Raw genomic sequence first — 18,763 nt, 5'->3', positions numbered from 1 at the left:
CTAAAATGCCAAGGGTAGAAGAGCGGCACTTTCCTGCGTACTGAGTATGGGGGAAGGGAGAGCAGTCAAGCACGGACTGGCTGATTCTAACCCCCAAAAGGGCTGAAGCTGATACGCTTTGAAGATCGACCACGGCAGGAATATCTTGTTTTCTTTAATCCATCAGGGGGTTGTCGCACTTATTAAGTCCCACAGCTGCAGTTTAGCACGGAGGGGCTGTCACGTCACCAGGCCTCCCTGAAAGTCCTCCGCTCCAGTTCTGCGATTGGCGCTGGGGTAACAGGAGGGGAAGCGGGTGCTTTTCATCGAGCCTGCAAGAGGGGGGCCCAGGCATCGAGGCTGGGGAGTCGTGGGTAGAGCCCCGATTCCAGCCAAGACGCCACAAGACATAAGCAAGCGTGGAGCGCAAAATGACTACCCAAGCGCAATTCTGTAAAGGCCGAAGGGACGTTCTTCCAACCTCTTAAATTTCCCGGGTGCCACGCCCCTCAATTGCCGGCCCTGGATTCCAAGGTGTCGCGCCGGAAGTGACCTCACGGTGGTGGCGTGGAGACGTGGGGGCGCTTCCGGCGGCGGTGGCGGTGGTGAAGGCCGGATCTGTGGGGGTGGGCGTGGAGAGAATTCTTCTGTGGGTCCTCTGGTGTTGCGTCGTCGGCTTGGTGTGGTGTGCAGAGGAGCTCCAGGCCCGTCGGCGCGGAGGTGGGAGCGAAGGGAGGCTACTGGTTTGTGGACGCTCGTGGGAGGGGGCTGCCGGGGTTGCTTTAGGCTTCAGAGTTCCAGGCCTCGTAGACCTTTATAGAGGCAGGCAGGCAGGCAAGAGCTGGGGGCTTCATCGGATGAGCAGGGGACCAGGTACTACGGGCGGCCCCAGGAGTTTGGTTTGAGGTGGAAGGCTGAGGACTGCAGGATTCTATATAGTATGGGGATTGTGTGGGGAGTGAGGCATTAGCTGCTTGGGCCCTTAGTCCAGTCTTGTTGGTGGCTGCTGCAGTTTCTTGGCTCACTCACTCTGTTCTTCGTGACTCAGTTTCCCTTTGCATAATGAGATACGGTGGCAGAGAAGAACGCCAGTGCCGCATCCATGACTGATAGCTTGAGGACGGAGATGAACTGGAGGGTAGAAAAAGAGGTTGCCTGAGAAATTTATACCTACCAGGTCCCATCTTCGAATCCCAGGAAGTTATCCCTGGATTCATCTCTGCCTTTGATGCAAGTCTGTGGTTCTTTTCAGTACACTTTGTGTGATATTGATTGTATTTATCAATATTTGACTTATTGAGTGGTTAAAGTGTTTTGGTTTGTGGGAGGCATAGCCCTTGTTGGCTTGGTCAGTTAATTTTCAGTTAATCTCCCAATAGCAATTGCTTCGCCTAACTCTTCAATTGGGAGATTAGTTGAAAATCAACTGACCAAGCCAACAGTCTTCTCCTGTGGTTACAGGTGAGGAACTCGCGACCCAGAATGGTTTTTCTTCTCTTCCTTCGCCACAGACCAAACCGATTTCAGTCTGCTGTCTCAAATACAGGTCTTCACCCCACCAAAACAGAAATGGCTGTCTCCAAGCAGTTTAGTATTTCAACTGGACACCCAGATGGATCCTAATCTTTTTTTTTTTTTTAATGAATGGCGGATTACGTGTACTGAGCACAAAATCCTCTTAGCTAGTTTCTCTGTATGATGTAAAAATGGTTGTAAAAACATGACTTTTTGTTTATTACCAATTTCTTGGTAGAGCCTCCTTGGCATAGGGCTGTGGGGCTAGAAAAGTGTCTCAAAATTTTTAACCTGTGACCCACAGTTAGATATATTATACATCATGACTTGTGCCCCTGCACACTCAGTGTGCACACACACACACCAATGAAAAGTTTACTTACCCTTTCTACAGAAGATGCACTCTAAAAAAATATTGGTTGCAACTCACTAAATTGAGTCTGACCCCTAATAGGTCATGACGTATAGTTTGAAAAATATTAAGGCCGGGCACTGTGGCTCACGCCAGTAATCCCAGCACTTTGGGATGCTGAGGCGGGTGGATCACCTGAGGTCAGGAGTTGGAGACCAGTCTGGCCAACGTGGTGAAACCCCGTCTGTACTAAAAATACAAAACTTAGCTGGGTGTGGTGGTGGGTGCCTATAATCCCAGCTATTTGGGAGGCTGAGGCAGGAGACACGCTTGAACCCGGGAGGGAGAGGTTGCAGTGAGCCAAGATATGCTACTGCACTCCAGCCTGGGCAACAAGAACTAAACTTCTCAAAAAAAGAAAAGAAAAGAAAAATATTAGACTAGGGCCGAGTGCAGTGGTGGGAGGATTGCTTAAGGCCAGCCTGGGCAACATAGCAAGACTCTGTCTCTAAGAAAAACAACATTAGAAAATGTTTAAAATCCTTGCCATTTGTGAGATTCTGTAATTAATACAAAATGGAAGATGTATCATTTTTCTTTTCTTATCCAGAGAAGGGCTTACTAGAGTTCTCCCAAATTCAGCCAGAACAACAGGACAGGACATCCAAATTGTGGCTCAAAGGAGTGTAGTGACCATAATGATAGTGTGTCAGAATTTTAGCAAGGCATTTATGAAGTTTTTTTTTTTTTTTTTTTTTGAGATGGAGTCTCACTCCATTGCCCAGGTTGGACGGAGTGCAGTGGTGCAATCTCTGCTCACTGTAACCTCTGCCTCCTGGTTCAAGCGATTCTCCTGCCTCAGCCTCCCAAGTACCTGGGATTACAAGCATGCACCACCACGCCTGGCTAATTTTTGTATTTTCAGTAGAGATGGGGTTTCACCATGTTGGCCTGGCTGGTCTCGAACTCCTGACCTCAGGTGATCCACTCACTTCAGCCTCCCAAAGTGCTGGGATTACAGGTGTGAGCCACCGCGCCTGGTCTTACTAAGTCTTACGATAACTGAGTGGGCGAGATGGAGGAATTTGCCAGATTGTGGTAGTTAGATGGAGTCATGAGTTTGAAAATCTATGTATGGAGAGGTTTGATTTGTGGACACTACTTACAGCTGGAATTCCGGTGATCTGAACTGGGGTTTCATCACTTTCTTTATATACTTCATGTATTTGAGACCTTATCTAGAAGGTTTGCTTATTGGATTTGGTGCCTTTGTGAAGTAAAGAAAGAGTCATTTGGTTGGTGATTGCCAGAATGGGAAAAGATCTCAATATAATTTGCTCAGTGCTGTTTAATGAAATGAAGGAAGCATGTATAAATGTGAGAAATTGCGCTTGGGTCCAAAAAAAATCAACTATACCTATTGGGGGAGGGTGGAGATGTGACCTCACAGGAGTTCTATAATAAAAAGATGTGATGTTTTAATCACCAATCAGTGGTGTGGTTAAGAAGGCTGTGAGAAGAACCGATGTGATCTGCATTAGTATATTGTATCAGGAAAATGCAAAATCTAGAATGAGAAAGGTTGCATCACTGGTAGGCTTGTACCTGGAATATTAGGTTTAGATCTAGATGTGCTAAGAGTAAATTTATGGGCAGAAGTCAAAAGTTTGAAGATATGGTGGTGTTGCTTTGGCATGAATGATTATTTTTCTCCTTGTCATTTCAGGCTTTCAGGTATAGGCTGGGTCACTGGTCTTAAAACATTTCTTCTTGAGAATGTCTAAAAGACTGTGGAATCTGTTAGATCTTATATACTTTTAAGTTGGCACCTGAAACTTTTCATCGTAGATTTACATAGTGTAAGTATTTAATTTTAAATAGTTTAGGACGTAATTTCTGACAAGTAAATATTGACTTCTTAAAAATAAATATAAAATTACCTAAATACAATATCAATTTGATGTTGTAAAAACATACAACTAAACTTTTGAAACAAAGACTGTAAGAAATACATAACATAGCTTATTACATTACTTGATTTTCAGATGTTAAGCCCATCTTGGATTTGTGAAATGAACCCCACTTAGTAATGTATCTACTACTTTTTACATATAGATGGATTCAATTTGCTAACATTTTGTTAATTTTTGTGACTATGTTCATGATGGATATTGATCTGAGGTTTCCTTTTTTTTATGTCATCTTTGGCCTTAGTAGCAGAGTAATTATGACCTCATAGAATGAATTGGGAAGTGTTCCTTCCTCCTCTGTTTTCTGAAATAGTTTGTGTAGGATTGGTATTATTTCTTACGTGTTTCATAGAATTTACCAGTGAAGTCCTATGGGCCTGGGTTTTTCTCTCTGGGAAGATTTTACTAATTCAATTTCTTAATATAGTTAGTTGAGTTAGTTTTGGTCATTTTTATCATTTTGGGAGTTTGTCCATTACATATTTTTCCTTTTTCTTTTTGAACTTGTATCCATTCTACTTTTCCCACAGAATTTTATCCTAAAGCAAAAGTCAACTTTCTGTCAAAGGCCAGATGAAAGGCTTTATGGGCCACATGGTTTCTGTGATTACTGCTCAACTGTCACTGTAGTGAGAAAACAGCCATAGACAATATGTGGCCGGGTGCGGTGGCTCACGCCTGTAATCCCAGCACTTTGGGAGACTGAGGCAGACGGATCACGAGGTCAGGAGATCGAGACTGTCCTGGCTAACACAGTGAAACCCCGCCTCTACTAAAAAATACAAAAAAAATTAGCCGGGCGTGGTGGCGGGCGCCTGTAGTCCCAACTACTCGGGAGGCTGAGGCAGGAGAATGGCGTGAACCCGGGAGGTGGAGCTTGCAGTGAGCCGAGATTGTGCCACTGCACTCCAGCCTGGGCGACAGAGCGAGTCAGTGTCTCAAAAAAAAAAATTTAGCTGGGTGTGGTGGTGGGCGCCTGTAGTCCCAGCTTTTCGGGAGGCTGAGTCAGGACCCGGTCTCTACTAAAAATACAAAAGTTAGCTGGGAGTGGTGGCAGGCACCTGTAGTCCCAGCTACTTGGGAGGCTGAGGCAGGAGAATCGCTTGAACCCGGGAGGTGGAGGTTGCAGTGAGCCGAGATCGCTCCACTGCACTCCAGCCTGGACGACAGAGCAAGACTCTTGTCTCAAAAAAACCCCAAAAACCCCAGAAAATAGCCGTAGATAATATGCAAGTATTTGTGTGTAGTTGTGTTCCAATAAAACTTTATTGGTAGCAGACCAGATCTGGTTTAGGGCTGTAGTTTTCCTACCCATCCTAAAGTAATACATTTTATGCCTGAAAATTTAAAATTGATCATCTAGTTATCCACACAGATCAGGTTTATGAGAGTAGCGTGGAAGTTGATTCCCTTGCTTGCATATCTTTGTGTACCCCCTACGGACATGTGTATTCCAGTTTAAAGACCAGGACTTGATTTCCAAGATGTTGTAGAGGGAATTCATGTATTTTTGTAATTTTGTTTGGGTGAGAAGTGAGGTGGCCCTCACAGCGCCATAACTTAAGTTCCGTATGTGATCGGTATTCTTTCTGGCAAAAGGAGACATTTGAACTGAAATTTTTTATGTTGTAGACACTATATGGATTATCTCATTTAATCTTAAAATAATCCATATAGTATCTTAAAATAATTCATATAGTGGTTCTATGAGATAGGGGTATAATTGGCATAATTCCGTACAGATGAGGCAGTTGAGACTCAGATTAGGTAATTTGCCCAGGTCGTAGTGCTGGTTAGTAAGGAAGTACAGAAGTGAACCAGGGGCTGTGATGTCTGATTTCATTTTTTTCTTTTTTTTTTTTTTTGAGACAGGGTCTTGCTCTGCCACCCAGGCTGGAGTGCAGTGGTGCAATCTTGGCTCACTGCAACCTCCGCCTCCCAACATTTCTGACTAATTTTTTGTATTTTTTCTAGAGACAGAGTTTTGCCATGTTGCCCAGGCTGGCTTTGAACTCCTAGGCTCAGGCGGTCAGCCCTGCTTGGCCTCCCACAGTGCTAGGATTGCAGACACTAGCCACCTGAGGCGTGAGCCACCACACCCAGTGTGATTTCAGAATTTTATTCTCTTTTCACCGTGCTGCCTTTTATGGAAGATATGGGTTTAGTACTGGATTTAGATAGGGGATTGTGCTGGATTTCTTTTTCTGAGGCGGGGTGGGGGTGGGGGTGGAAACAGTCTTGCTGTGTTGTCCAGGCTGGTCTGAAACTCCTGGCCTCAAGTAATCCTCCTGCCTCAGCCTCCCAAAGTGCTGGGATGTAGGGCCTGAGCCATCATGCTGGGTTGCATATTTTCTTTTAAGATCTCTGCCATTCCCAATATTTTGATTCAACAAACACCTTTCCTGTTGTGTGGAACAGTTCCTAGTTTTTCAGAAATCTATAACTAACTACTCACTCATCCACAGCTGTTAATTATAATTGTTTTTAGCAGGCCAAGGGTTGTTTATTGGATCTGAATGCTGTGAGTTGTCTGATGTGGCACAGAGATGGAGGTAGCTAGATTTGTAATTGGCAACTTGTTTATTTGTAATTTATGGATCATTTGGGCAGCTGCCTTAGTAATATAATAGATGGAAGAGTGTTTAGCGCTACCTGACTTTGTTATCCAAAGGCTTATCAGAATAATGATAAAGTCCCATTACTTATCTGGCATTCAGTAGTCTGGAAATCCTGATAGTTCAGCATTTAAGCAAAATAGTCCCATAATTAAAAGTAATCTGGAAAATCTTGATTATGTCACATCTGTGGCTCCCTTCCTAGCTACACAGATTGTTAGGATAGATTTTAATAACAAGTTGGCAAAATAAGTGTTGGTTAGCTAGCTGCACAAACATTGCATTTTTTTGAAATATTTAACATGGTTGAATACTACACAGAAAAATTAGTTTTTTTTAGAAGTGGAATTGTTTGAAGGATTTATTGTCATGAATAGGCTTTACAGGGAAGTTGTATTTTTTTTTATTGTACATCAAATCCTGTCAGCAAACTTACACTAGTAATGTATTAATGAGATGAAGGATGTTCCAAAGTAGCTAGATTTGTAATTGGCAACTTGTTTATTTCTATAAGAACAAAGTGGTAAAGGAATTAAAGTATTCTTACCTGGAGGTGTTTAAGAAATGGAGGCAGGGCCGGGCACAGTGGCTCACACCTGTAATCCCAGCACTTTGGGAGGCCGAGGCAGGCGGATCATGAGGTCAGGAGATCGAGACCATCCTGGCTAACACGGTGAAACCCCATCTCCACTAAAAATACAAAAAATTAGCCGGGCGCGGTGGCAGGCGCCTGTAGTCCCAGCTACTCAGGAGGCTGAGGCGGGAGAATGGCGTGAACCCAGGAGGCGGAGCTTGCAGTAAGCCGAGATAGTGCCACTGCATTCTGGCCTGGGCGAAAGAGCAAGACTCCGTCTCAAAAAAAGAAAAAAAAAAAAAGAAATGGAGGCAGAAGGAAGACAAATAAGACTAAATGAACTTTGGTAGCAAGTTCTTGACTGAATAGTAATTCACAACATCTCTGAATTCAATAGTCATTACAATTTTAGGAATAGTTTATTGGGAGAAAAACAGTATCAATGAAGCAAGAGTAAATAAGAAGTATGTTTAAGAAAATATCAAAACCATTGCACCCCACCAGAATGAGTAAGTTGAAGAGAACAGTAGTACCAAGTTTTGGCAAGATGAGGAGCAGAAAGAACTCACGTATGGTGGGTTGTATAAATGTAGATGGTAATACAAAATGGTACAACCACTTTGGAAAACTGTTTAGTGGTTCCTAATAAAGTCATGAATATAACATGACTTCCTGTGTTATATGCCCAGTAGAAATGGATGTATTTGTCCATCGCAGAAATATACTGTATACAGTTTAAGAATATTATTTGTAATAAGTCAGAACTAGAAATAACCCAACTATGTATCAGCAGTAGAATGGATAAATACATTGAGGCATGCTTACAGAAAACAGCACAGCTATGAGAAAGAGTAAACTTCTGATACATGCAACAATGGGGATGAATCTCACAAATGTCCTTTTTTTTTTTTTTTTTTTTTGAAACAACATCTCGCTCTGTCACCCATACTGGAGTGCAGTAGCAGGATCTTGGCTCACTGCAACCTCCGCCTCCCCAGTTCAAGCGATTCTTGTGCCTCAGCCTCCTGAGTAGCTGGGATTACAGGCATGTGCCACCACGCCCAGCTAATTTTTTGTATTTTTAGTAGAGACAGGGTTTTGCCATGTTGGCTAGATTGGTATTGAACTCTTGACCTCAAGTGATCCACCCGCCCTGGCCTCCCAAAGTGCTGGGATTACAGGCATGAGCCACCATGCCTGACCTCACAGATGTACTTTTGAGCAAAAGAAGACAAACACTCTGAAAGAGAACCTTTATGATTCTGTTTATGTGAAGCTCAAAATCAGGCTCAAATAATCTTTCATGAGAGATGTCAGAATAATAACTACCTGTAGGAGGACACAATGGAGCCTTTTGAGGTGTTGGAAGTCTGTCTTGTTTTGAGTGGTGGTCACATGGGTGAATTGATATGTAAAATTTCATGGACGTGTACACTTAAAATATGTAGACTGACTTACTGTATATGTTATACCTTGATAGAAAAGTAGAAAATAAAAGACAAGATTGGTTCCTTGTAGCTCCTGTATCTCCTGTACTTCTTTTGACGTGGAGGTGTTAGCTCTATAATTGATGGAGCCCCTTCCCTAGTCCGATTAGGAACCCAGTTGATGAGCACTGTACTTGTTTTAGATTTACTGTTTTCTGTAAATAGCATAATTTTCTTTATAGAATAAACCTGTTTGAGGAGTTTTGAATAATGCTATTTTACCAAGGGAAGTTTCTGAGGAAAGGGAAGTTTGTTACACATTCAGTGGTTATATTTTTAAAAGTTTCTATTAATATTAACTACATAGAAGAACACTTATAAACGAGTATCCACATTTTCAAAGTATTAAAAATTCTATTCAGTTACTACTACCATAATATAAACTTGAATGCACAACATCAGTGTCTTAAAGATATATATTAAATAAAACAGTAAAAGCCTTTTCATATCTGGTTAATTTCTGGTGCTTTTTATTCTGCATCTATCTAAGCATCTGAGTAGAATTATGATGGATTATAAATGATAGGAAAGGAAACTCATGCTTTTGTGACATTAGGCAAAGGTTGATCAGGAAGGGAACAGAAGCCTAAAATGTGTGTATTTTGTGCTTTTTTACCATCATCATTATTGTTGAAATTGTGTTGCGTTGAAAATTTACCCAAGGGCCAGGCACAGTGGCTCATGCCTGTAATCCTAGCGCAGAGGCTGAGGTGAGCAGATCACCAGAGGGCAGGAGTTCGAGACCAGTCTGGCCAACATGGTGAAACCCCATCTCTACTAAAAATACAAAAATTAGCTGGGTGTGGTGGCGGGCGCCTGTAGTCCCAGCTACTCAGGAGGCTGAGGTAGGAGAATTGCTTGATTGAACCTGCGAGGCAGAAGTTGCAGTGAGCCAAGATTGCGCCACTGCACTCTAGCCTGGGCGACAGAGCAAGGCTCTGTTTCATTCTATAATAAATGTAACAAAAAAAAGCCTGTATGAGCCTGCTAATTCATTGTTCTTTTAATCTTCGGCTCTGTCCGCATAGTTTTATGATACTGGCTCAGTTAGATCACTAGAGAACTATCTAGAGTTTGATTAATCCCTAGAGCTGGACTCTTTCAGACTTAGTGTTTCTAATGGGGCATACTGTTTTTTGTTTTTTTTTTGAGACAGGGTCTTGCTGTGTTGCCCAGCCTGGTCTTGAATTCCTGGACTCAAGTGATCCTCCTGCCTTGGCTTCCCAAACTCCTGGAATTACAACTGTGAGCCACTGCACCCAGCCAGGAGTGCTTTATTTTTATTTATTTTTTATTTTTTTCTAGACGGAGTCTTGCTCTGTTGCCCAGGCTGGAGTGCAGTGGTGCGGTGTCAGCTCACTGCATCATCCGCCTCTTGGGTTCAAGCAGTTATCCTGTCAGCCTCCTGAGTAGCTGGGATTACAGGTGCGTGCCACCATGCCGTCCATGTCGGCCTCCCAAAGTGCTGGGATTATAGGCGTGAGCCATTGTGGTTGGCCTGGAGGAGTGCTGTATATGCTTTTTTGCCCCTTTCCCTTCATTTATGTATTTATTTTGAGACAAAGTCTTGCTCTTGTTAACAGGCTGGAGTGCAGTGGTGCAATTTCGGCTCACTGTATCCTCTGCCTCTTGGGTTCAAGTGGTTTTCCCACCTCAGCCTCCTAAATAGCTGGGATTACAGGCACCCACCACCACACCTGGCTAATTTTTGTATTTTTAGTAGAGATGGGGTTTCAGCATGTTGGCCAGGCTGGTCTCAAACTCCTCAGGTGATCCACCTGCCTCGGCCTCCGAAAGTGCTGGGATTATAGGAGTGAGCCACCGTGCCTGGCCTATTTAATTTTTTTTGAGATGGAGTCTTGTTCTTGTTGCCCAGGCTGGAGTGCAATGGTGTGATCTCAGCTCACTGCAACCTTCGCCTCCCAATTTCAAGTGACTCCCCTGCCTCAGCCTCCGAAGTAGCTGGGATTACAGGAATGCACCACCATGCCCAGCTAATTTTTTTTTTTGAGACCGAGTCTTGTTCTCGTTGCCCAGGCTGGAGTGCAATGGCACGATCTCAGCCCACTGCATCCTCCGCCTCCCGGGTTCAAGCGATTCTCCTGCTTCAGCCTCCTGAGTAACTGGGATTACAGGAACACGCCACTGCATTTGGCTAATTTTTGTATTTTTAGTAGAGATGGGGTTTCACCTCGTTGGTCAGGCTGGTCTCGAACTCCTGACCTTGTGATCCACCTGCCTCAGCCTTCCAAAGTGCTGGGATTACAGGCGTGAGCCACTGCGCCCGGCCAATTTTGTATTTTTAGTAGATATGGGGTTTCATCATGTTGGTCAGGCTGGTCTCGAACTCCTGACCTCATGTGATCCACCTGCCTTGGCATCCCAAACTGCTGGAATTATAAACGTGAGCCACCACACTCAGTCGGGACATACTCTTTTACCAGAGGGGTGCTTTATATGCTTTTTTGCCCCTTTATGTCTGAAATTAGTATTTGAAAACAGTTTTAAGTGCTGGTTTCTTTTTTTAATGTAAAAACACTGAACCAGTGTTTCACTTTGTGCTTAACATGTGTATTTATATTCATCTGCTATCATCTGCTAGCTGTTTCCTGACTTCCTCATGTGAGTGGGGAAGTGTTAGGTTTCATACCTTATATAGGATTTTGCATAGAGTATGCTTAAGGATACTGTATTTTTTAGAACCATTTTCAAAAAGAGCCAAGACATTTAGATATAAACATGTAGGTACTCTAGATTTTGAGTAACTTCTGTCACGTTTATTATTTCTAATTCATTCATTGATTGATTAAATATTTATTGACTTCTTCCACTCTAGGCACTCTTATTGACTGAACAAGACTATGTCATTTGTCCTATTCTAGTGGGGTGACACACACACTATCTATCTATCTATCTACTTTTTGTTTTGAGACAGGGTCTCACTCTGTCATCTAGGCTGGGGTGCAGTGGCCTGATCATGGCTCATTGCAGCCTTGACCTTCCGGGCTCAAGCGGTCCTCCTGTCTCAGCATTCTGAGTAGCTGTAGCTTGTATTACAGGCATGTGCCACCAAGCCTGGCTAGTTTTTTTAATTTTTTTGCAGAGATGGGGTCTCCCTATGTTGCCTAGGCTGGTCTCAAACTTCTGGACTCAAGCCATCCGCCCACCTTAGCATCCCAGAATGCTGAGATTACAGGCATGAACCACCATGCCTGACCAACACACACAATATGAAGAAACAAGATAATTCATATAGTGATTGATTTTGAGATCATAACAGGACTTAAGGTGTTGGAGAATAACGATGAGTGGCCACGTTAGATTGGGTAGACAGGGAAGGCTTTTTTGAGATGGTCATGTTTTACCAGATGTCAGAAAGGCAGGATGGAGCTAACCATTCATAGGGCTGGGGAAAGTGTTCTAGGAATAACTTGTGTAAAATTTGGGAAGCCTTGGCCTCCTAAAGTGCTGGGATTACAGGCATGAGCCACCATGCCTGGCCTAAAATTTCATTTTCAGTTGTTTGCTGCTGTTGTTGTTTTTTCTACATCGAGCATATATCCTGTGACCTTGCTAAATTTCCTCATTAGTTCTAGTAGGACTTTTTATGGATTGACTGTAAACAGCTAATTATGTCATTGCAAATAAAGACAGTTTTACTGTCTTATTTAACTTTATTATTTATTTAACTTTCTGGTTTTTTTTTTCTTTTTCTTTTCTTATTGCACTGGCTAGGACCTACAGTTGTTGAATATAAGTACAAGTGGTGAGAGTGGACATCCTTGCCTCATCCTTAGTATTTGGGGAAAGCATTTATTTCATCCCCACATTTTTTTTTTTTTTTTTTTTTGAGACAAAGTCTCAGCTGGGCATGGTAGCTCATGCCTGTAATCTTAGCACTTTGGGAGGTCGAGGTAGGCGGATAGCTTGAACTCAGGAGTTGGAAACCTGGGCAACATGGCAAAACCCTGTCTTACAAAAAATACAAAAATTAGCTGGGTGTGGTGGTGTGGGCCTGTAGTCCCAGCTACTCAGGAAGTTGAGGTGGGAGGATCAATTGAGCTGTGAGGTCAAGACTAGCTTGGGCAGCAAAGTGAGACCCTGTCTCTACAAAACAGAAAATATTAGCTGGCCATGGTAGCACACACCTATAGTCCCAGCTACTCAGGAGGCTGAGGCGGGAGGATCACCTGAGCCCAGGAGCCCAGGAGGCTGCAGTGAGCCAAAAAAAAAAAAAAAACAGAAACAAAAAACCAAAATATATAAAATAAAGACAGTGTCTGGCTCTGTTGCCCAGGCTGGAGTGCAGTGGTACAGTCATAGCTCACTGTAACCTCAAACTCCTGAGCTCTGTGATCTTCCTGCCTCAGCCTCTGAAAGTGCTGAGATTACAGGTGTGAGCCACCATGCCTGGCCTATTTCACCATTAAGTATCATGTTAGCTGTAATTGTTTTGTAGATGCCAGCTTTCCCTCCCCTTTTTAAATATAGTGAATGATTGTTAAATTTTGTCCAATTATCTTTCTGCATTTATTGATATGATTATACATGATTTCATCACTTATTTTGTTAATGTGACGGAAGGCATTGATTTTTTTAAATTAAACTTCTGAGATAGTTGTAGATTCACATGCCATTGTAAGAAATAATACAGAGAGATTCCTTATGCCCTACCCAGTTTTCCCTGTTGGTAACATCTTGCAAAACTGTAATACAGTATCACTACTAGGATATTGACATTGATATGGTCAAGATGTAAAATATTTCCATTACTACAAGAGTCCCCCATGTTGCTATTCTGTTGCCCAGGCTGGAGTACACTGTCACGACCTTGACCTCAGCTCACTGTGACCTCTGCCTCCCGGGTTCAAGTGATTCTCCTGCCTCAGCCTCCCGAGTAGCTGGGACTATAGGCGCTTGCCACCACGCCGGGCTAATTTTTGTATTTTTGGTAGAGACGAGGCTTCGCCATGTTGGCCAGGCTGGTTTTGAACTCCTGACCTCAGGTGATCCACCCTCCTCAGCCTCCCAAAGTGCTGGGATTACAGGCATCAGCCACTGTGCCCGGCCCTGTTCTCCATTTCTATAGCTTTGTCATTTCAATAATGTTACACAAATGGAATCATACAGAACACAACCTCTTGGGGTTGGCATTTTTACTTTTTGCCCTGTGGTATGGATGTACCACTGTTTGTTTATTCACTCATTGAGGTTATCTGAGTTGTTTCCAGTTTGTGGCTTTTTTGAGTAAATGTGATATAAACACTTGTGTACAGGGTATTTTATTTTATTTTTTATTTTTGAGACAGAGTTTCGCTCTTGTTGCCCAGAATGGAGTGCAGTGGCGCGATCTGGGCTCACCACAACCTCTGCCTCCCGGGTTCAAGCGATTCTCCCACCTCAGCCTCCCGAGTAGCTGGGATTACAGGCATGCGCCACCGCTCCCAGCTAATTTTGTATTTTTAGTAGAGACAGGATTTCTCCATGCTGGTCAGGCTGGTCTCGAACTCCCGACCTCAGGTGATCCACCTGCCTCGGCCTCCCAAAGTGCTGGGATTACAGGTGTGAGCCACCGCGCCCAGCCCACGTACAGGTTTTTGTGTGAACCTAGGTCTTCCTTTCTCTGGGATAAATGACCAGAAGTGCAACTGCTGGGTCATATTGTAGTTGCATGTTTAGTTTTTTGGTTTTTTTTTTTTTTTTTTTTTGAGATGGAGTCTTGCTCTGTTGCCGAGGCTGGAGTGCAGTGGTGCCATCTCGGCTCCCTGAAAGCTCCACCTCTTCAGTTCACGCCATTCTTCTGCCTCAGCCTCCCGAGTAGCTGGGATTACAGGCGCCCACCACCATGCCCGGCTAATTTTTTGTATTTTTAGTAGAGACAGGGTTTCACCGTGTTAGCCAGGATGGTCTCGATCTCCTGACGTTGTGATCCACGCGCCTTGGCCTCTCAAAGTGCTGAGATTACAGGCGTGAGCCACTGCGCCCAGCCTTGGGTTTTTTCTTTTTTTGAGACAGAGTCTCTGTTGCTCAGGCTAGAGTGCAGTGGTGCGATCACGGCTCACTGCAACCTGCGCCTCCCAGGTTCAAGCGATTCTCATGCCTTAGCCACTCAAGTAGCTGGGATTACAGGTGTGCGCCACCACACTTGGCTAATTATTGCATGTTTAGTTTTTTTAATAACCTACCAGGATGTTTTCCAGAGTGGCTGTACTATTCAATATTTGGACTAGCAATGTATGAGTGATCCATTTTTTCCACATTCTTACTAGCACTTGGTGTTATCACTGTATTTTAGCCATTTTGAAAGGTGTATATTTCCTAGATACTACTCCTTTGTCTTTGTCAGATAGGTGGTTTGCAAGTATTTTCTCCCAGTCTGTGACTTGTTTTTTGTGGAATAAAAATTTTAATTTTCAAGAAGTCTAGTTGACCAGCTTTTCTTTTTATGGATTGTGCTTTTGGTGTCAAGTCTAAGAACTCTTTGCCTAGCCCTAGATCTTGAGGGTTTCTCTTATGTTTTTTCTAAAAGTTTTAAGAGTTTGATGTTTTACATTTAAGTTCATGTTACATTTTGAGTAAATTTTTGTATAAAGTGTGAACCTTAGTTTGAGGTTCATTTTTTTGCTGATGGATTTACATTTGCTCCAGTGCTATTTGTTGTAAAAACTATGCTGCCTGCATTGAATTGTTTTTGCACTTTGTCAAAAATCAGTTGGGCATATTTTTGTGAGTCTGATTCTGGGTTCTGCCTTCTATTTTATCGATTTACATGTTTGTCCCTCTGCCAATACTATATAGTCTTGATTATCGTAATTGTGTAAGTCTTGAAATCAGGTAGACTGATTGTTCCCACTTTCTTATAAAAAATTGATTTAGCAGCCAGGTGTGGTGGCTCACGCCTGTAATCCAGCACTTTGGGAGGCTGAGGTGGGTGGATCACGGGGTCAGGAGTTCAAGACCAGCCTGGCCAAGATGGTGAAACCCTGTCTCTACTAAAAATACAAAAATTAGCCAGGCGTGGTGGTGGGCGCCTGTAATGCCAGCTATTCGGGAGGCTGAAGCAGAAAACTGCTTGCACCCGGGAGGTGGAGGTTGCAGTGAGCCGAGATGGCGCCACTGCACTCCAGCCTGGGCGACAAAGTGAGTCTCCGTCTCAAAAAAATATTGATTTAGCTATTTTAGTTTCTTTGCCTTTCCATGTAAATTTTAGAATAACCTTGTTTATATCTACAGATCTTGCTGGGATTTTGATAAGAATTGCATTGATCCTTTATACCAATTTGAGGAGGATTTATGTACTTTTTGTTGAGTCTTTTAATCCATGAACATGTTATATCTGTTATATTTAGCATTTTGATTTTTTCCTCAGTGTTGCATAGTTTTCAGTATACAAATCCTGTACCTTTTTTTTTTTTAGATTTACACCTAGTACTTTATTTTTTGAGCAATTGTAAATGGTATTGTATTTTAAATTTCATTGCCCATGTGTTCATTGCTAATATACTGAAATAAGATTGGCTTTTGTATGTTTATCTTGTATCCCACAATCTTGCTGAACTCACTTGTTCTAAGACTTTTTGTAGATTACAGGGAATTTCTACATAGACAGTTACGTCATCTGCAAATGGGGATAGTTTTGTTTTTTCCTTTACAAACTGTATACCTTTTTTATCTGTTTCTTGCTTTATTGCAAGAACTTCTAGAGCTGTGTTGAGTAATAGTGGATATCTTTGCCTTGTTCATGTTCTTATAGGGAAAGCATTCAGTCTTTCACCATTTAGTATAATGTTAGCTGTAGGGGCTTTTTAGATCCCTTTACCAGATTGATGAAGTTCCTCTCTATTCCCATTTTTCTGAGAGGCTTTTTTAAAAAAGAATGAATGGGTGTTCGATTTTGTCAAATGCATTTCTGTGTCAGTTGCTATGAACATGTGTTTTTCTTATTTAGCCTGTTAATATGGTAGATTACATTGATTGGCTTTCTGATCTTGAGTCAGCATTGCATCCTTGGAATAAACTCCACCTGGGTGTGGTGTATAATTCTTTTTTTTTTTTTTTTGAGATGGAGTCTCGCTCTGTCACCTAGGCTGGAGTGCAGTGGTGTGATCGCGGCTCACTGCAAGTTCCTCCTCCTGGGTTCCCACCATTCTCCTGCCTCAGCCTCTCGAGTAGCTGGGACTCAGGTGCACGCCACCACGCCTGGCTAATTTTTTGTATTTTTAGTAGAGACAGGGTTTCACCGTGTTAGCTAAGATGGTCTTGATCTCCTGACCTCGTGATCCGCCCACCTTGGCCTCCTGAAGTGCTGGGATTACAGGCGTGAGCCACCACACCTGGCTGGGTGTGGTGTATAATTCTTTATGTTTATTGTTTTGTTTTTTACTTTTATTTTAGAGATGGTGTCTTGCTTTGTTGCCCAGGCTGGAGTGCAGTGGTGTGATCATAGCTCACTCCATCCACTGACTCATGGGCCCAAGCTCCCTTCCTGCCTCAGGCTCCCAAGTAGCTGAGATTACTGGTATGCACCACTACACCTGTTTTTTTTTTGTGGTAGAAATAAGGTCTCACTGTGTTGCCCAGGCTGGTTTCAAACTCCTGGCCTCAAGCTATCCTCCCACCTTGGCCTCCCAAAGTGCTGGGATTACAGGTGTGAGCCACTGAGCCTGGATCATTATTGTTGAATTGTTGGGTGATATTTTGATAATGAATTTTATGTTTACATTCATGGGGGATAGTATTCTGTAGTTTTGTTTTTGTACTATTGTTGTCAGGTCTTGGTATCAAGATAATATTTCTGTATTTATTGATGTGATAACGTTTATGATTTTCTCATTCTGTTAAAATGATTTAAAATTGATTGATTTTTAAAATATCAAAACAATTTTGCATTCTAGGAGTAGGGACCTAAATATATGTGATATATTAGACTTTTAAAATTTATTGCTGGATTTGATTTGTTAATATCTTGTTGAGGATTTTTGGTCTATATTTGTGCAGGATGTTGATCTTTTTCTTATAAAGCCTTTGTGGGGAGGCTTTCACGTCAGAGTTATACTAGCTACATTGAACAAATTGGGAAATGCTTCTTTCTTTTTTTTAATTTTTATTTTTGAGACAGAGTCTTGCTTTGTCACCTGGGCTGGAGTGCAGTGGCGCGATCTTGGCTAACTGCAACCTCCCCTCCTGGGTTCAAGCCATTCTCCTGCCTCTGCCTCTCGAGTAGCTGGGATTACAGGTGTGTACCACCACACCTGGCTAATTTTTTTTTTTTGTATTTTTAGTAGAGATGGGGTTTCACCATGTTGGCCAGGCTGGTCTTGAACTCCTGAACTCAAGTGATCTACCCTCCTCAGCCTCCCAAAGTGCTGGGATTACAGGTGTGAACCACTGCGCCCAGCCTTTTGTTTTTTTTTTTTTCTGAGACGGAGTCTCGCTCTGTCGCCCAAGCTGTAGTGCAATGGTGTGATCTCGGCTCACTGCAACCTCCACCTCCCCATTTCAAGCGATTCTTCTGCCTCAGCCTCTTGAGTAGCTGGGATTACAGGCACGTGCCACCATGCCTGGCTAATTTTTGTATTTTTAGTAGAGGCAGGGTTTCACCATGTTGGCCAGGCTGGTCACAAACTGCTGATCTCAAGTGATCCACCTGCCTCAGTCTCCCAAAGTGCTGGGATTACAGGCATGAGCCATTGCATCCAGCCTCATTCTCCTGTGTTTTCTAAAAGTTTGTATGAGATTGACATTATTTTTTTCCTAAAATGTTTGATAAAATTAACGAGTAAAGCTGTCTAGTTCAGACTTAGTTAAAAAGAAAAAGCCAGTAAAGCCATCTAGGCCTGGATTTTTCTTTGTAGGAAGGTTTTAAATTACATAATCAATTTGTTTTTTTCTATTAAATAGACTTTATTTTTTAGAGCAGTTTTAGTTCCAGGGAAAAATTGAGCCGAAAATACAGAGGGTTCCCATATATCTCACTGTTGTCCCCCAGTAAGCCCTCTCTGCTGTCAACATTCCACACCACGGTCATGTTTGTTACAATTGATGAACCTACACTGACACTTCGTTGTCATCCAGAGTCCATAGTTAACATTAGGGTTCACTCTTGGTGTTGTACATTCTATGGGTTTTGAAGTGACACATATCTACCATTATAGTATCAAACAGAATAGTTTCACTGCCCTAAAAATTCTCTTGTTCACCTCCCACCCCCACCCCACCAACCACTGGCGCCCACTGCTCCTTTTACTGTCTCCACAGTTTTGCCTTTTCCA

At 42.7% G+C, this 18,763-nt stretch overlaps 1 protein-coding gene across 13 annotated transcripts in view; it reads left to right on the top strand.

Moving 5' to 3' along the window:
* Positions 1-263: 263 nt before the first annotated feature.
* Positions 264-18,763, top strand: part of EDC3 (enhancer of mRNA decapping 3) — a 62,643-nt gene continuing 44,143 nt past the window's right edge. For 2 of the 13 annotated variants that reach the window (XM_055363783.2, XM_055363777.2), the window contains exons 1-3: positions 544-699; positions 3,573-3,705; positions 9,649-9,737. The gene's annotated coding sequence lies outside the window, so the exon portion shown is untranslated. Of the gene's footprint in view, positions 700-3,229; positions 3,440-3,572; positions 3,706-9,648; positions 9,918-18,763 lie in introns of those variants that run through there. The other 11 variants (XM_055363779.2, XM_019010743.3, XM_055363773.2 and 8 more) reach the window with 11 other exon arrangements.

The sequence above is a fragment of the Gorilla gorilla genome, chromosome 16 (genome assembly GCF_029281585.2).
Source record: "Gorilla gorilla gorilla isolate KB3781 chromosome 16, NHGRI_mGorGor1-v2.1_pri, whole genome shotgun sequence".
In the NCBI taxonomy this organism is placed as follows: domain Eukaryota; kingdom Metazoa; phylum Chordata; class Mammalia; order Primates; family Hominidae; genus Gorilla; species Gorilla gorilla.
The sequence above is the reverse complement of the archived record's forward strand: the minus strand, read 5'-3'. Positions and strand labels throughout refer to the sequence as shown.